We start from the raw sequence: 15971 nt of genomic DNA on the forward strand, positions 1-15971 counted from the left end.
CTTTGTATTTCAGATCCCAGAGCAGTTCCTGGTTCATAGCAGGGCCACAGTAAGCACTACTGAATTTGTGGTTAAATAAATACACCATTCGTTAATAAAATGACAAAACAGGTAACACTAAGATAATGTAAGACCCTTCACATGGGTCAGGCCATTAGTCAGATCCTCTGTTTTCCACCTCGTATGTGCCAGGCATGTTTTCATATATATATATTTAATTCATGTAAAAACTCTAGGAACTTGGTATTTTTATCTCCATTTTGCTAATCAGGATTCAAGTTTGAAATGGCTAGGAGTGCAAAACCTTGGTTCTGTAAACTTCTGATTGCAAGCCAAGTGATCTTTTCACTACACCACAGTTGTCTCTATACCTTCCTTCAAGTTGCACACTCTAGTCCTTAGAGACTTAGGGAGCAAGCATGACAGAATGCAAAGATTGCTAAATGTAGCCAGCACAGCCAAGACCTAGTTCCAGATTTAAGAGTAACTGGGTGCTTTTTGGAGCTGTGGTGGCCTAGTGGTTAAGAGCTTAGGCTGCTAACCAAAAGGTTGGCAGTTCGAATCCACCACGTGCTCTTTGGGAGCCCTGTGAGGCAACTCTGTCCTATAGGGTCGTTATGAGTCAGAATCGACTCAATGGCAACGGGTTTCTTTTTTTGGTTTGGGTGGTTTGCAGCCTAAATGACCTCCAACTTATTCTCAACTTATTCTCAAACACAATGCCTTCGTTACAATGGTGATCTCGTACATTTTCCAAACATAAATGACACAGAAAAATTATAACTATTACTGTGTATATTCTCAGACCATACACTGAATCTCTTTTGGTACTGAAATACAAAATTTCCATTTTGGCTTCTAAGCAATAGATTGTGTTAAGATGCACTATTATTTATTCAGTAAACAGTTGTCATGAGTTATCTGTGCCTGATCCTGAGCAAGGCACCAGAGATATCGGGTGAACAAGATAGATGTCCTGTCCTCCAAGATTTCACAGGCTGGTGAGGAAGCCAACTTGTATTCAAACCCTTGCAGTAGAATAAGCAGATACTGTCCTAGTCATCTAGCGCTGCTTTAACGGAAATATCACAAGTGGATGGCTTTAACAAAGAGAAATTTATTTCCTCACAGTAAAGTAGGCTAAAAGTCCAAATTCAGGGCTTTGGCTCCAGGGGAAGGCTTTCTTTCGGTCAGCTCTGGAGGAAGGTCTTTGTCCTCAATCTTCCCCTGGCCGAGGAGCTTCTCAGGTGCAGGGACCTGAGGTCCAAAGGATGTGCTCTGCTATTGGTGCTTCTTCTTGGTGGTAGGAAGTCCCCAACTCTCTGCTTGCTTCCCTTTCCATTTTCTCTTCAGAGAGAAAAGGTAGTGCAGGCCACATCCCAGGGAAACTCCCTTTACATTAGATCAGGGATGTGACCTGGGTAAGGGTGGTGTTACAATCCCACCCTAATCCTTTTAACATAAAATTACAATCACAAAATGGAGGACAACCACAGAACACTGGGAATCATGGCCTAACCAAGTTGATAGACACATTTTGGGAGGGACATAATTCAATCCATGATAGGTACCAATGGAGAAACGAACACTGGTGGAAACAACAAACAAAATCAAAACAACAGCCAAAAAACGCTTTGCAATAAATCCAAGAGAAATATATTTTTGAGGTGATCCCCAAGAACAGTTTTTTAAGCCAAACCATAAAATATCTGCTCTGGTTTTTAGCCCCTTTTAACTCGTAAGTTTGCATCATCCACACAGACGGACTTTCCTAGAAGAGGTACATTACTTGTGAGGTTTACACGGATTTTGAAATGCACACAACTCTTTTTGTGTGTGTGTGTGCTTTAAGTGAAAGTTTAAAAATCAAGTCAGTCTCTCATACAAAAACTTATATACACCTTGCTGTATACTCCTGGTGGCGTACTGGTAAAGTGCTACAGCTGCTAACCAAGAGGTCAGCAGTTCAAATCCGCCAGGCACTCCTTGGAAACTCTATGGGGCAGTTCTACTCTGTTCTATAGGGTCACTATGAGTCGGAATCGACTTAATGGCAGTGGGTTTGGGGTTTTTTTTGGTATATACTCCTACTTGCTTCTCCCCCTAATGAGACAACTCACTCCTCTCCACCCTGTATTTCCATGTCCATTTAGCCAGCTTCAGTTCCCCTCACAGTGTTCACATCTCCCCTCCAGACAGGTGCTGCCCACGTAGTTTCATGTGTCTGCTTGGTCCAAGATGCTCACTCCTCACTGGTGTCATTTTCTATCTTATGGTCCAGTCCAATCCCTGTCTGAAGAGTTGGCTTTGGGAATGGTTCCTGTCTTGGGCTAATAGAAGGCCTGGGGACCATGACCTCCAGAGTCTGTCTAGTCTCAATCAGGCCATTAAGTCTAGTCTTTTTAAGAGAATTTGAGGTCTACATCCCACTGTTTTCCTGCTTGTTCAGGGCTTCTCTGTGTGTTCCCTGTCAGGGCAGTCATCAGTCGTAGCCGGGTATCATCTAGTTCTTCTGGTCTCAGGCTGATGTAGTCTCTGGTTTATGTGGCCCTTTCTGTCTCTTGGGCTCATAATCACCTTGTGTCTTTGGTGTTCTTCATTCTCCTTTGCTCCAGGTGGGTTGAGATCAATTGATGCATCTTAGATGGCCGCTTGCTAGCGTTTAAGGCTCCAGACACCACTCTCCAAAATGGGATGCAGAGTGTTTTCTTAATAGATTTTACTATGCCAATTGATCTAGATGTCCCCTGAATCCATGGTCCCCAAACCCCCGCCTCTGCTACGCTGGCCTTCAAAGCATTCGGTTTATTCAGGAAACTTCTTTGCTTTCGGTTTAGTCCAGTTGTGTGACCTCTCCTGTATTGTGGGTTCTCTTTCCCTTGACCTAAATTAGTTCTTGTCTACTATCTAATTAGTGAATCCCCTTCTCCTTCCCTCCCTCCCTCCCCCCCTCTCATAACCATCAAAGAATATTTTCTTTTTGGTTAAAACTATTTCTTGAGTTCTTATAATAGTGGTCTCATACAATATTTGTCCTTTTGCCACTGACTAATTTCACTCAGCATAATGCCTTCGAGATTCCTCCATGTTATGCAATGTCTCACAGATTCATCATTGTTCTTTATCAATGCATAGTATTCCATTGTGTGAATATACCATAATTTATCCATTCGTCTGTTGATGGGCATCTTGGTTGCTTCCATCTTTTTGCTATTGTAAACAATGAAATGCACTCAACTTTTGATAGTGAAACAAAAGCTTATTCTTATGAAATATTTATAGATAAAATTCCCAATATTAGAGGTGAAATTGGCAGGCAAAATGTTTGAGTTTAGAACACTATAAACGGCTCTATTTCAGATATAACCCAAACTCTTCAATGTGGTGTATTGTCCAGTCCATGTAAACCAGGCTAAATTATAATGGCAAGACCATTTGATAAACTTGAACTGAAATAAAAGCATGTTCACTGTTCATAATATCATGAGAGGCGGACCCTATGGGAAGGCCTCACATATCAAACCATTCTACAAATAGCAGCCTGTGGAGGTTTAGCCAAGAGTGGCTTCCATTAACTTTATTTAGTGACTCTTCCCATTTAGCACACGTTCATCTTTCTTTACTCTCCATTTTCATTTTTTAATTGTTTGCCTCGATTCAGCCAATATTTTTATGGCTAGCAAGAAACATTTAAAAACAGAGTTCTTCTAAAGTCAAACAATTCTAAGACTTTTTTAATGACTTCTAAATTTGCCTCACCTACTTTTTCTAATTTATTTTAAGAATTTCCAAAAGTAACGTGTATAATGAAAAGATCCTTTTCATCTTCCTGGCAAAGAAAAAAATATATTTGTGTAAAAGAGAGCCTACCCAGTACAATGATTAGCAAATGAAAGAAGACTAAATTCAAGACCAAGTGAATGTAAATTGCAGTCTGTTTTCATAAAACATCTTTCATTCCATTTGTCCACTAATAATAAAAATACATTGTTCTAGAAGTTCTTACTTTAAGGATGAGAATTGAAGCCTGTGTCTAGGATAGCAGTGAGAGCCTTTTGTTGCTGTTTTCCTTAAGAACCATTAACCTATGGAAACATGCATTGAGAGATACAAACATGCTAGGACCAATTTATTTTGGTTGAATAAGTGAAGTTCTATGGAGAAAATAAAAATAGATATTTTTATTCATTGACTTTAAAATGAAGAATTAAAATAGCCCAAAACCAAACTGATTGCCATCAGTTCAAACTGCCAATCTTTTGGTTAACGGCCAAACACTTAACCACTGTACCACCAGGGCTCCAAAATTAAGAATAAGGGACATAAAATAATTTCGGTAAAAACTGCAAACATTAGGCAAACACAGACATGTGCTGTGTATGGTCTGTTAAACAAGAGGAGGGAAAAGAAGAGGGAAAGATGGATGAAAACGCAGTGGGAAAAGGATAAGAGGAGGAGAAGAAGGCTTAAGATAAAGTGGATGAAAAGAAAGAGACAAGGAAAGAGACATGCATATGAAGATGGAGATCTAGACAAAATTAATAATAAGGTCACAGCCATGAAAACCTGATGGAGCAGTACTATCCTGCTCAATGGAGTTGCCATAAGTCAGAATTGACTCAACAGCAACTAACAACAACATTAGACACACTGTGATATACACAGTACCTTTCATGTCTTCATTCCATAAAAGTTTATTGAGAACATACTGTGTTCCAGGCATTGTTCTAGATGCTGAGAACACAGTGTTAAACAAGGCTAACAAGATTCCTGCCCCTATGGACCTTAGTTCTAGTGGAAGGAGACAGACAAACAAATGGACAGTCTTTGTCATCTTGTGCTGCTATAACAGAAATACCACAAGTGTTCATAGTCTAGGAGACTTGAAGTCAAAATTCAGGGCTCTAGATCCAGGGGAAGCCTTTCTCTCTCTGTCAACCTTCACATCAATCTTCGCCCAGACTAGGAGCTTCTCTGCACAGGGACCCCAGGTCCAAAGGATGCACTCTGCTCTTGGCACTGCTTTCTTGGTGGTATGAGGTTCCTCTGTCTCTTTGCTCACTTCCCTCTTTTATATCTCAAGAGATTGCCTCAAGACACAATCCAATCTCATAGACTGAGTCCTGCCTCACTAACACAACTGCCACCCATCCTTCCTTATTCCTTATCATAGAAGCAGGATTTACAACATACAGGAAATTCACACAATACTGGAAATCATGGCCCAGCCAAACTGATACACATATTTTTGGGGGGACATAATTCAATCCATGACATGGACAAACAAACAAAAGCACAATATACTTCAAGTTAGCAATGATGCCATTTAAAACTACACGTGTGCTGTATGTTTTTTTTATTTGCCCCTCCAGATCTACTCTCTATCTTTTTCTACGCTGCTCTGCGCCTGGGAGCTCAACCTGTGTGGACTGCATCAACTAATTTCCTTGGCTTCAGGCTTCCCATTGGTTTGGACCACCAGCAATCTGAGTAGAAGATGTGAGAGAAGGAGGAGAATGGAGTTGGGGAATAGATGCCCCTGCTTCCCTCACTGGTGGGTTGCTGTGGTCAGACTACATCCCTCTTGCCAGGAGGCTACAGTCCTTGACAGGAGGTTGTCTCCATGCAGCTACTCTCTTTAGGCCTGGGGGTGGGAGTGGCTCCCTACGATGGTTAACCCAAGAATACTGCACTGTCCCTCGTTGGTTTCCCTAAACTCTGCTTGCTCACAACTTTGTGAATTCTTGTTGTTAGTTGTTGTGGGGTCATCTCTGACTCGTGGCAGCCTTGTGCTGCCTGCCCGTCCTGTACCATCTGCATGATGGTTGGTATGTTTGAGACCACTGTTGTGACTATTTGCCAAGCCATCTCTTTGACGGTTTCCTTCATTTTCACTGACCGTCTACTTTACCAAACATGGTGACCTTTCCTAGCGATTGGTCTTTCCTGATGGTTTGTTCAAAGTGAGGAAGTCGAAGTCTTGCCATCCTCACTTCTAAGGGACATTCTGGTTGTATTTCTTCTCAGACTGGTTTGTTCCTTCTTTTACAGTCGCTATGAGTCGGAATTGACTCGACGGCAGCAGGTTTGGTTTTGGTTTTGGTTTGGCAGCTTACCACCTGAATTATCAAACCATTGTTTTTTTGGATGCAATCTTTTATCACTGAATGCCAACAACTATTTGCCTCCCACTCAACCCACTGCCCATCTCCAAAGACACACTTACACAACACTTCTGTGTCACAATGGACCTATCAGGTCACTTCAGAATGTATCTCCTTTGTTCAATGAAGAGTCACTTAGGGTTCTCCTTTTAGATCTAATAGAACATTTGTATTCAAACAAAAGCAGACACCTCTTCCCTACTTTGTTTAAAGACTGGGCCACTGAATATGAGGTGGAGATATTTGCAAAAGCAGCACAGAGCCTATTTGGAGAAAAAGGACAAAGACAGAGATTTAAAATTAAGGACCTGTCAGGAAGAACAGTGGTGATCTTGACCCAAGGTCTATAAGAAAATATATCAAGGGTCCCAAAGAGGAATTCACCAGGAAGTCATTAAAAGTCTATTCCTCAGCTTTGGCTCAATAAAAGTCTTGAAGGCTCCTTGGGAAGACTGATTCTGTGCTGGTAACTCTTCAGAAGATAGCCACCCAGGCACTGTGTCCTGACTGAGAAAAAGACTTGGCTAGCACTATCTGTGTGAACTAAGAGAACTGTACCCTGGGAGCCCATCATGGACCATCGCCTCAACCTGTTCAGGGATGAAGGACACAGGACATCAACATAATGGACTAGCATCCATGGGACTATGCAGGAATAATTTTCAACTCTGACATCATGTGGTAATAAGGGACAATTGCAATACTAAGTCTAAGCCAACTTGCCAGTTCCCTCTATGGTTGACATATGGAAGTATACCTGACTGAACCTCTTTGAACTAAGTAACCACCCTCCAAAAGAGGTTTTTATACAATATGAACAGTACCCTTAATAGGCAGATTAAAAAAAAAAAAACAAACCCAGTGCCATCGAGTTAATTCCAACTCATAGCGACCCTATAGGGCAGAGTAGAACTTCCCCATAGAGTTTCCAAGGACCTTCTGGCAGGTTTGAACTGCCAACCCTTTGGTTAGCAGCCGTAGCACTTAACCACTATGCCACCAGGGCTTCCAATAGGCAGATATATAGGGGTATATGTAGGTGCAACAAACTAATTCCAAGGAGCAGCTGGTAAATTCGAACTGCTGAGCATTTGATTAGATGCCAAGCTCTTAACCACTGTGCCACCAGGCCTCAGAAGAGATAGTCTAAAAATCAGAACGGGAAAAAACCAGGAGCTAAATATTCTTTATATCTTTTCAGCTGCTTCCACTTCAGTTTCTTTCCCTTTTGAAGGACAGAGGTATGAAGAGGGTTGGGCAGTAAGTATTGTCTGGGTTTCAAATTACTTTTCTAGTGATGTAGGTAAGACTTAAGCCAGGGGCCCAATCCTGCCAGGTCAGAAGTTCCTGGTCCCGGTCTTAAGACTCAGGCCTCATCCCAACAATAAGACCAGGACTTGGTTGACCAAATTATTAAAAACCATAGTTAAAGATATCTTTGCTTCTAATACCAACAGAACTCATGAGGACAAATAAGGCTATGAGCAAAGGCATTTTGAGTTCTATAAAGAAAGGTGCTAAATAAGTCCCCACCAAGCCAGCCCTTCAGCTAGGTGAGAGGAGTCACAAGTCAGAGCACCAAAATAAACAGTATGTGGCTACCACTGACGATTTCACTTCCACTAGACCTAGAGTTCCACTTCCATGTAGGCCTGGTGGTTACTGAAAAGGATCCAAGGTGGGAAAGACTGTGGGTCAAGGTTCTTCAGCAGCTCTACTCCACCTGCAACCACAGTCAGGTTAACAGAGGAACTTCAAGGACAGACTTCACCCAGAATAAACCTGGCTTAAAGCAAGAAGTTATTAACACCATCTCTGTTTCATACAGACTCTGGGTCCAGTCTCGGGATGAATGTCCCTTTTCTTTTTTCCTGTGTGTTCCCAATGTCCCACTATCCTCAATCCCTATAAAACCAAAAACAATTAGATGGTACTAGGCAGTTTTCTGGAATATCTGAAAGGTTTAGACTTTTGGAGGACTACAGAGCTCAAGGGTCGATGACTTTGTAATAAATTAAACAAGTCAAATGCCAATTAGTTAAAAATCTTCCTTGAGTGCCCTTCTAGAGTAAAGGGAAACCAGGCTATTTTTTAAATCTTTATCCATCCTAAATCTATCCAAACGAATATGTTGGGGAGCAGCAGAAATAAGCACTTAATCGTGAGAAACGCCCTGGACAAAGAAAGATCATAATAGGAACTGAACAGGAAAAGAGAGGCGGGAGAAAAAATGGCAGGGAATAAAACAGGATGGCAGAAAGGAATGAATTACTTCACCCTTGGTCAAGCACTTAAATTCCACCTAGGTTGGTAGTAAAGTCATTACAGGACTATAAATAGGAACTGAGCAATCAAAAACTATCTAATTTGATTCCTTTATGCCCTCAAATTCCAGCCAAGAACCCATAGCCCAAACCTTTCTCCCAATATTCACAGAAAAAAAAAAGGACATGAAAAATATTCCTTGGAAATAAATCTTAGAGAGACTTGGTGATGAGATTGTTAAAATTAAAAGAAATAAATAGCTGATTCCTAGAGGAATATCAATCCAAAGTGGAAAAGAAAAAGACAAGTTGATGTATTAATCACTTTGAAAATCTTGGACCAACTATCACAGGCACAATATCATTACTTATTCGCTCCTTCATTCATTCTTCCCCAAGTGGCTTACAGTCTAGTGGGAGAGGTAAGTCTAGTACACAAATGAAAAACCAGGTGCCCTCAAGTTGATTCCAACTCATAGAGACCCCATGTGAGTCCCAGTAGAACTGTGCTCCATAGGGTTTTCAATGGCTAATTTTTCTGAAGTAGATTGCCAGACATTTCTTCTAACCTCTGGGTAGACTTGAACCTCCAACCTTTCAGTTATCAGCTGAATTTTGCACCATTCAGGGACTCTGGTACACAAATAGCTATATCAAAATATGGAAAGTGAAAATAGTCACAGAGCAAGCACAATAATATGTACCCTAGCCCCAGCTCATTCAAAAGGGGCACAAACTGAGATTGAAACATCCGAGAAGCTATAAATATTTAACTCCTGCTTTTTTCTAATTCAAGTGTTCTTTGTTATCTTTCCTGAGATGGGTTAGCTAGTTCCCAATTCTAACTGACACTGTTGTTTCCCTCGGGGGTGCATAGAAGGAGGGCCTGTGTGCAGAGTCTCCTTGAGCAAATTCACAGAGGCTGCAGTCCCTCATTGGGGAATGAAGCAAGAGACTAAGGGTGCTCAGAGTATTCCCAGCATGGAAGTATGGGGTCCCTTAAGCTCAGGTTTAATCTAATTCCTTGGGCTTTACCAGAGCTCCAAATGAAGTTCTAGATCTGGTGGGAGGGATACAAAGATTCCCTGTCCAGGAAGTCTTTGTGATCCATGTGAGCTGATCAGCAGGACACAGCCAGTCCGAGCTGCGGGAGTGAGCCCACCCTCACCCAACTCGCCTTCACAGAACTCAGCCCCCGCTGCTCCCACTCACTCGCATTCACTCTTGGCTTTTGCTGTTTTCTAGGTGTTCCTTCTTGCTTGGCCTGCCCCTCATCCACATTACCAGTGCCCTTTGGAGAGGCGCAGTGATTAAGTGCTACAGCTGCTAACCAAAGGGGTTAAGTGCTATGGCTGCTAACCAAAGGGTCGGCAGTTTGAATCCGCCAGGCTCTCCTTGGAAAGTCTATGGGGCAGTTCTGCTCTGTTCTATAGGATCATTATGAGTCAGAATTGACTCAAGGGCTAAGGGTTTGGGTTTTTGTTTTTGGAGTTGGACCCAAGCCTAAGAAAAGCACATTGGAGAACTTCTCTTAAGCAAGGCTGACTGACGACACTTGTTTATCTCTTCTCCATTCCAAACCCACCAAAACGCAGTGAAGGTTTGAATTTGGGCAATAGTTACGGAGAGGGGAGGAGTGAGAGAGATTGGAGGAGTAAGAATTTAGCAACTAATTGGTGGTGGAATGTAACGAAGAAGGGAATGTCAAATATAGCACCACAGTTTTCTAGCCTGGGTCACTGAAAAGATGGTAATGCCATTAAGAAAGACAAAGGAGGTGCAGATTTGAGGTGACATTTATAAAAAGTATAATTTTAGCACAATAGTGTCAGGAATAGGTTTGCTATGTACAATAGGGTTCTCCAGAGAAACAAAACCAAAAAGACATATAAACAGAGAAAGAGAGAGAGAAGTACCCTGGGTGGTGCAAACGGTTAACATGGGTAACTGCTAACCAAAAGGTTGGAGGTTTGAGTTTACCCAGAAGTGCCTTGTAAGAAAGGCCTGGCAATCTACTCCCAAAAAATCAGCCACTGAAAGCCACATGGAGCACAAGTCTACTCTGACACACATGGGTCGCCATGAGCCAGAATTGACTTCACAGCTCCCAAAACAACTATCACAACAGTCTTCTGGCAGAATCTCTTCTTCTCTGGGAAACCTCAGTTTTTGCTCTCGAGGCTCTGAACAGATCGGATGAGGCCCACCCACATTATGGAGGGCAACCTCCGTTACCTAAAGCCTACTGATTGCAGATGTTAACCACATCTGCAAAACACCTTCCCAGCAACTCCTAGATTTGTGTTTGATTACATACCTGGGTACTATAGACGGGCCATCTGGACATGCAAGGCTACGCATCACAACCTAAAATACCTGTTATCCACTTCTGAGCAGAAATGGTTTCCTTCTGAAGTGATCACATCTTGTAATTTGAACCTTTATGCTCCCAGGCATAATTACTTCAAAATATTTCTCGAGCAAGGACATCAAACTAGGTTATAAAATTTATTCTGGGGAGAAAGAAGGTTAAGTTTTTAGTAGGAAAGAAGTACTCCCTGATCTGGAAGAAAAAAAAAATGTTCTTAACAAAATTAAGCTTAGCATTGAAAGCTCCCTGGAACTAGTTTATCTCTTGGCATTGACTTTGTGGTCAGTCCTAAATTGGCCATTTTATAAATTAAAAATTATTCTTCAAACACTTGCCTTGTTTTCTCTGATGTACACTCAAAGACAGTCATTCTGGGCAGAGGAAGTCTAAGAGACAGAACTGAGCTTAAGTCACATCTCTGCCACGTGAGAAATGTAAGCAGGCTTTTGAATCCTAGACCTTGGTTTCGTGGATAAAATAATAATAAAAATCCCTATTTGTACACTTCTGGTCAAGCTTGAAAAGGTGATGATGATGGTAATAATTATAGGTGACCTTAGGAGCCTTAATTCCAAAAGCTGTATGTGTATTAACTCATTTAACCTACACAACAATCTTATGAGGTACATTTTATCATAGTTCATACTTAGAAGATCTATTGAGAAATTGAGGAACAGAGAGATTATTTGCCCACAGTCACCTAGGTAGTAAGTGGCAGAGTTAGAACTTGAACCCAAGCAATCTGGCTCAAGAATTCACTCTTTACCTTTATGTTAAAAACCCATCGCCATCAGAATTAGCAACAATACAGGACAGAGTAGACCTGCCCCCAGAGGATTTCCAAGGCGGTAATCCTTATGGTAGAGCCCTGGTGGCACAGTGGTTAAGTGTTCAGCTGCTAACCAAAAGGTCAGCAGATCCAATGCACCAGGTACTCCTTGGAAACCCAATGGGCAGTTCTACTCTGTCCTATAGAGTAGCTATCAGTCGGAATCAACTCGACAGCAGTGGGTTTGGGTTTTTTGGGGTTAACCCTTATGACAACAGACTGCCACATCTTTCTCCTGCTGGTGGGTTTGAACCACTGACCTTTTGGCTAGCAGCCAAGCATTTAACCACTGCGCCACCAGGCCTCCTTCCACTTTCGTGTTACGTGGCTATATATAAAGGGCAGAGGATTGTCCCTGGCAATATACAGCAAGTGTTTAATAGATGGTTGCTAGTATTCACAGTATTCTATTGCGATATATTTTATATGCTCCAAATCTTAAAGTTAAGAATGACCAGCCTTCAAGCTCAGCCCAGAGCTAATAATACTCACACGACCATTTATTTTAACAATGCTCTAATCAATTAACTTTTTAACTGCCTTCAGTTAAGCCATGTTCTCTGAAGACTACCCAATCGGTAGCTCTAGGAGGCATTACCAGAATGAAATCCACTTGAAATGGAACTGCCTGTCTTAATGAATTTAAATATATATGATACGGACTCAGTCAAATGGAGTTGTTGAAGACTTTTGGTCCAGGAACATATTTACCTAGATGGACCCAAATATTGAATTTTTGTTGGGATACCTGAAAGAAATATCAGGCATCCAAAGGTCCATGTTCACAGGTGAAATCTGCATGAAGATTTGGCGTTCTTTATGCCACTTGATAGCTTATTTTTTAGGTTTTCTCCTCTAAGTTCATTAAGTCATAGAACATTAAAGCTGAAAGTGTTCTCTAAGGTCATGTAACCAGCCTTCATGACAGAGATTGCTGGTTGTTGACAAAATCCATACTTTCTTTTTTTTTTTTTTCATGGTAATGGAAGTGTAGCTAGGCACATGCCTGCCCAGCTAGATGGCATTTCCCAGATTCCCTTGCTGTTAGGAATGGCCACGCGACCAAGTTCTCAGCAGTGGAATGTTAGCAGAAGTGGTCATGTTACTTTGGGAGCTGGGACTTACGACATCAAGAGGGCCTCCTTCACAGGTTCTTTCCCCTTCCTACCAGCCAGAATCCAGACATGGTGGCAACCCAGTTTCAACCATGAAGATGACAGCAACACACCACAAGATGGCAGAACAATGAACTGGAAGGAATCTGGGTCCGTGCATGACTGCAAAGAGCAAAGCTTCCCATTGTTGGACCATGCACATAAGGACTGTTATGTGAGAGGACTCTTACGGGAGTGGTTCTTTAAGCCACTTCAACATTGGGTCTCTTTGTTATAGCAGCCTAGCATTACCCTAGCTAATACAAACTTCCATGTGTTATAAGGAAGGAGTCTTGAGACCCAGAGAAGGGAAATAGCTTTCGTAATCTTATACTGTTTTTAAGAGAGCCAAGACTACCTTCCTGGGCTTCTGAGATGAGGCCCATGACCCTGAGATCTCTCTACCTAATGATTTCTGAAAATATTATATCCACTCATTTGTTCATTCCACAAACATTTTTAAAATCCATTCCACATCAGGTGCAGAGCTATGGCACTGAGAAGACTATAGTACCTGCCCCTAGAAGCCCACACTTGTGTAGGAGATGGGTAAGAGAGGAGGGAGACCAAGATGGCAAAACTGTAACAGATGGAGATTGGACAAGTCTCATCATGGGATATTTGAGCCACAAGTCACTGAAACAAGCCAGGAACCGAGTTCAGTCATAATTTTGAGAAGCCAACGCATATCCATCCTTCTAAAATACATATTAAAAAGGTCAAAACTTAGCTTGAGTCCCTTTAATACTCCCTACTGCCCTTACATGCTCCGTGGTTGGCACAGTTTGCACTCAACTACTAACCTAAAGGCTGAAAGTTCAAACCCACCCAGTGGCCCTGTGAAAGAAAGGTCTGGTGATTGCTTCCATAAAGATTATAGCCAAGAAAACCCTATGGAGCTCAGTTGTACTCTGTAACACACAGGCTCGCTGTGAGTCAGCAATGGGTTTGGTTTAGGGTTTTTACTGCCCTCATGATAAAGTCCATTGTTAAGGCAATTCACAGTGTTCTAAGATTCTGACCACACCTATTCCCCTCCCCCTGCCCCCTTAACCTTATCACACCCTATAAGGTACACTCCAAACTCTACACTTCATGTAGAATCTACTCCTTTCTATTCCACTAATGCTTGACTTTTACCACCTCTGGGAACACACAGCATGTTCTTCCCTTGCCTCTTCTCCTGGTTAATTCCTAACTCATGCTCAGTCAAGGTTAAATAGGAATATAGGCTCACCCAGCACTGCTCATGAAATTACCCAAGAGCAAGCTGGAGTCTCTGTTAAAATTAAAGCAAAGAGTTTTATTGAAGGAATAGAGCGATTCAGATCGGGCAGCACTTCCTGAGGATTCACAAAAGTTACTCGACTGAGCAGTAAACAACAAAACAGAGCCCAGCCTACAGCTTGGGCAGAAGCCTCTCCTTATGCCAAGCACCTAGATTTTGGGGGCTCTTTTTTTTCCCACAACTAGGGTAATAGTTTCTTGTTTCCCTGCTAGTAAGCTATGAAATCACCATTATATCCACAGAACTGGCAAGTGCTTACTCCAGAGTAAGCAGTTACTTGAACATATTAATTGAATGAGTGTGTAATCAGCAGCCAGGCTATGTGACGCTAGAGCAACAAGATGGGAAGAACTGAGTGAAGCCTCTGGCATGCCCTGAATGGAGCCTACTCCCTAACCCATCAAAAAGGACAGTAAATAGATCAGAGGTGCCTGCATATGGAACCAACCAAATGGAATCTGAAGAAAGCTGAACAAAAATTAAGTGTGATTTTAGAAAGAAGCCACCTAGCACAACTCCATGGAGAAGTAGACAGGTAGCTCCTCAATTAAGAACAAGTTTATCAGAGACCATCCTTCCACTTGATCAACAACTGAATTGTTGAGTACCTTTGCTAAGCATCTTTGTTGAGTATCTTTGGGGTGCTGGTTCTGTGCCTGAGGATTTCCTCTGCCAATCTAGGTCCATGTTACCTCCTGAGGGGTAAAAAAAAACAGTCTTTTAGAAAGCTCTTTTACAACACTATCTTGAGGGTGGAACAGTCTAAACTTCTAAGGTTAAAAACAACATTGAGCAAATAAGTGATAATCATATTCCACTTTGCTGCACAGAATATATAAACATAAATATACCTGGTTTTTGTTGTTGTTGTTGTTGTTTTGTTTTTTTTACACATTGTTTTATGACATTGGCTAACAACCCTACAACATGTCAAGACTCTCCCTTCTTGACCTTGGGTTCTCTAGTACAAGCTTTCCTTTCCCCTGCCTCCTAGTCCTTGCCCTGGCCTGGTGTGCCCCTTTAGTCTCATTTTGTTTTATGGGCCTGTCCAATCTTTGGCTAAAGCGTGAACCTCAGGAGTGACTTCATCACTGAGCTAAAACGATTTCCAAGGGTCGTACTCTCGGGTTTCTCCAGTCTCTGTCAGGACAGTAAGTCTGGTCTTTTTTTGTGGGTTAGAATTTTCTTCTACATTTTTCTCCAGCTCTGTCCAGGACCCTCTATTGTGATTCCTGTCAGAGCAGTCAGTGGTGGTAGCCAGGCACCATCTAGTTGTACTGGATTCAGTCTGGTGAAGGCTGTGGTAGTTGTGGTCCATTCATCCTTTGGACTAATCTTTCACTTGTGTCTTTAGTTTTCTTCATTCTCCCTTGCTCCCAAAGAGGTGAGACCAGTGGAGTATCTTAGACAACCACTCACAGTCTTTTAAGACTACAGACACTACTCACCAAAGTAGAATGTAGCACAATTTCTTTATAGATTATGCTATGCCAGTTGAGCTAAATGTTCCCGAAGACCATGGTTCCCACAGCCCTCAGCCCAATAATTCAGTCCCTCAGGGAGTTTGGATGTGTCTATGGAGCTTCTATGACCTTGCCTTGTACAAGTTGTGCTGGCTTCCCCAGTATTGTGTACTGTCTTACCCTTCACCAAAGTTACCACTTATCTATTGTCTGATGTTTTTCCATCCCCATCCTTCCCCTCCCTCATAACCATCAAAGACTGTTCCTTTTTGTGTGTAAATCTATTTATGAGTTTTTATAGAATGGTCTGTATAATACTTGTCCTTTTGTGATTAACTTATTTCACTCAGCATAATGCCCTCCAGATTTATTTATGTCATGAGATACTTCGCACATTCACCATTGCTCTTCATCATTGCATAGTACTCCATTGGGTGT

At 41.9% G+C, this 15971-nt stretch overlaps 1 long non-coding RNA gene across 1 annotated transcript in view; it reads right to left on the bottom strand.

Moving 5' to 3' along the window:
- Positions 1–14024: 14024 nt before the first annotated feature.
- LOC135232928 (uncharacterized) overlaps positions 14025–15971 on the bottom strand; it is a 375578-nt gene continuing 373631 nt past the window's right edge. Inside the window, exon 12 of the long non-coding RNA XR_010323549.1 lies at positions 14025–14765. This is a non-coding gene — a long non-coding RNA (uncharacterized LOC135232928). The remainder of the gene's footprint in view (positions 14766–15971) is intronic.

This window comes from Loxodonta africana, chromosome 12 (genome assembly GCF_030014295.1).
Source record: "Loxodonta africana isolate mLoxAfr1 chromosome 12, mLoxAfr1.hap2, whole genome shotgun sequence".
Lineage (NCBI taxonomy): Eukaryota > Metazoa > Chordata > Mammalia > Proboscidea > Elephantidae > Loxodonta > Loxodonta africana.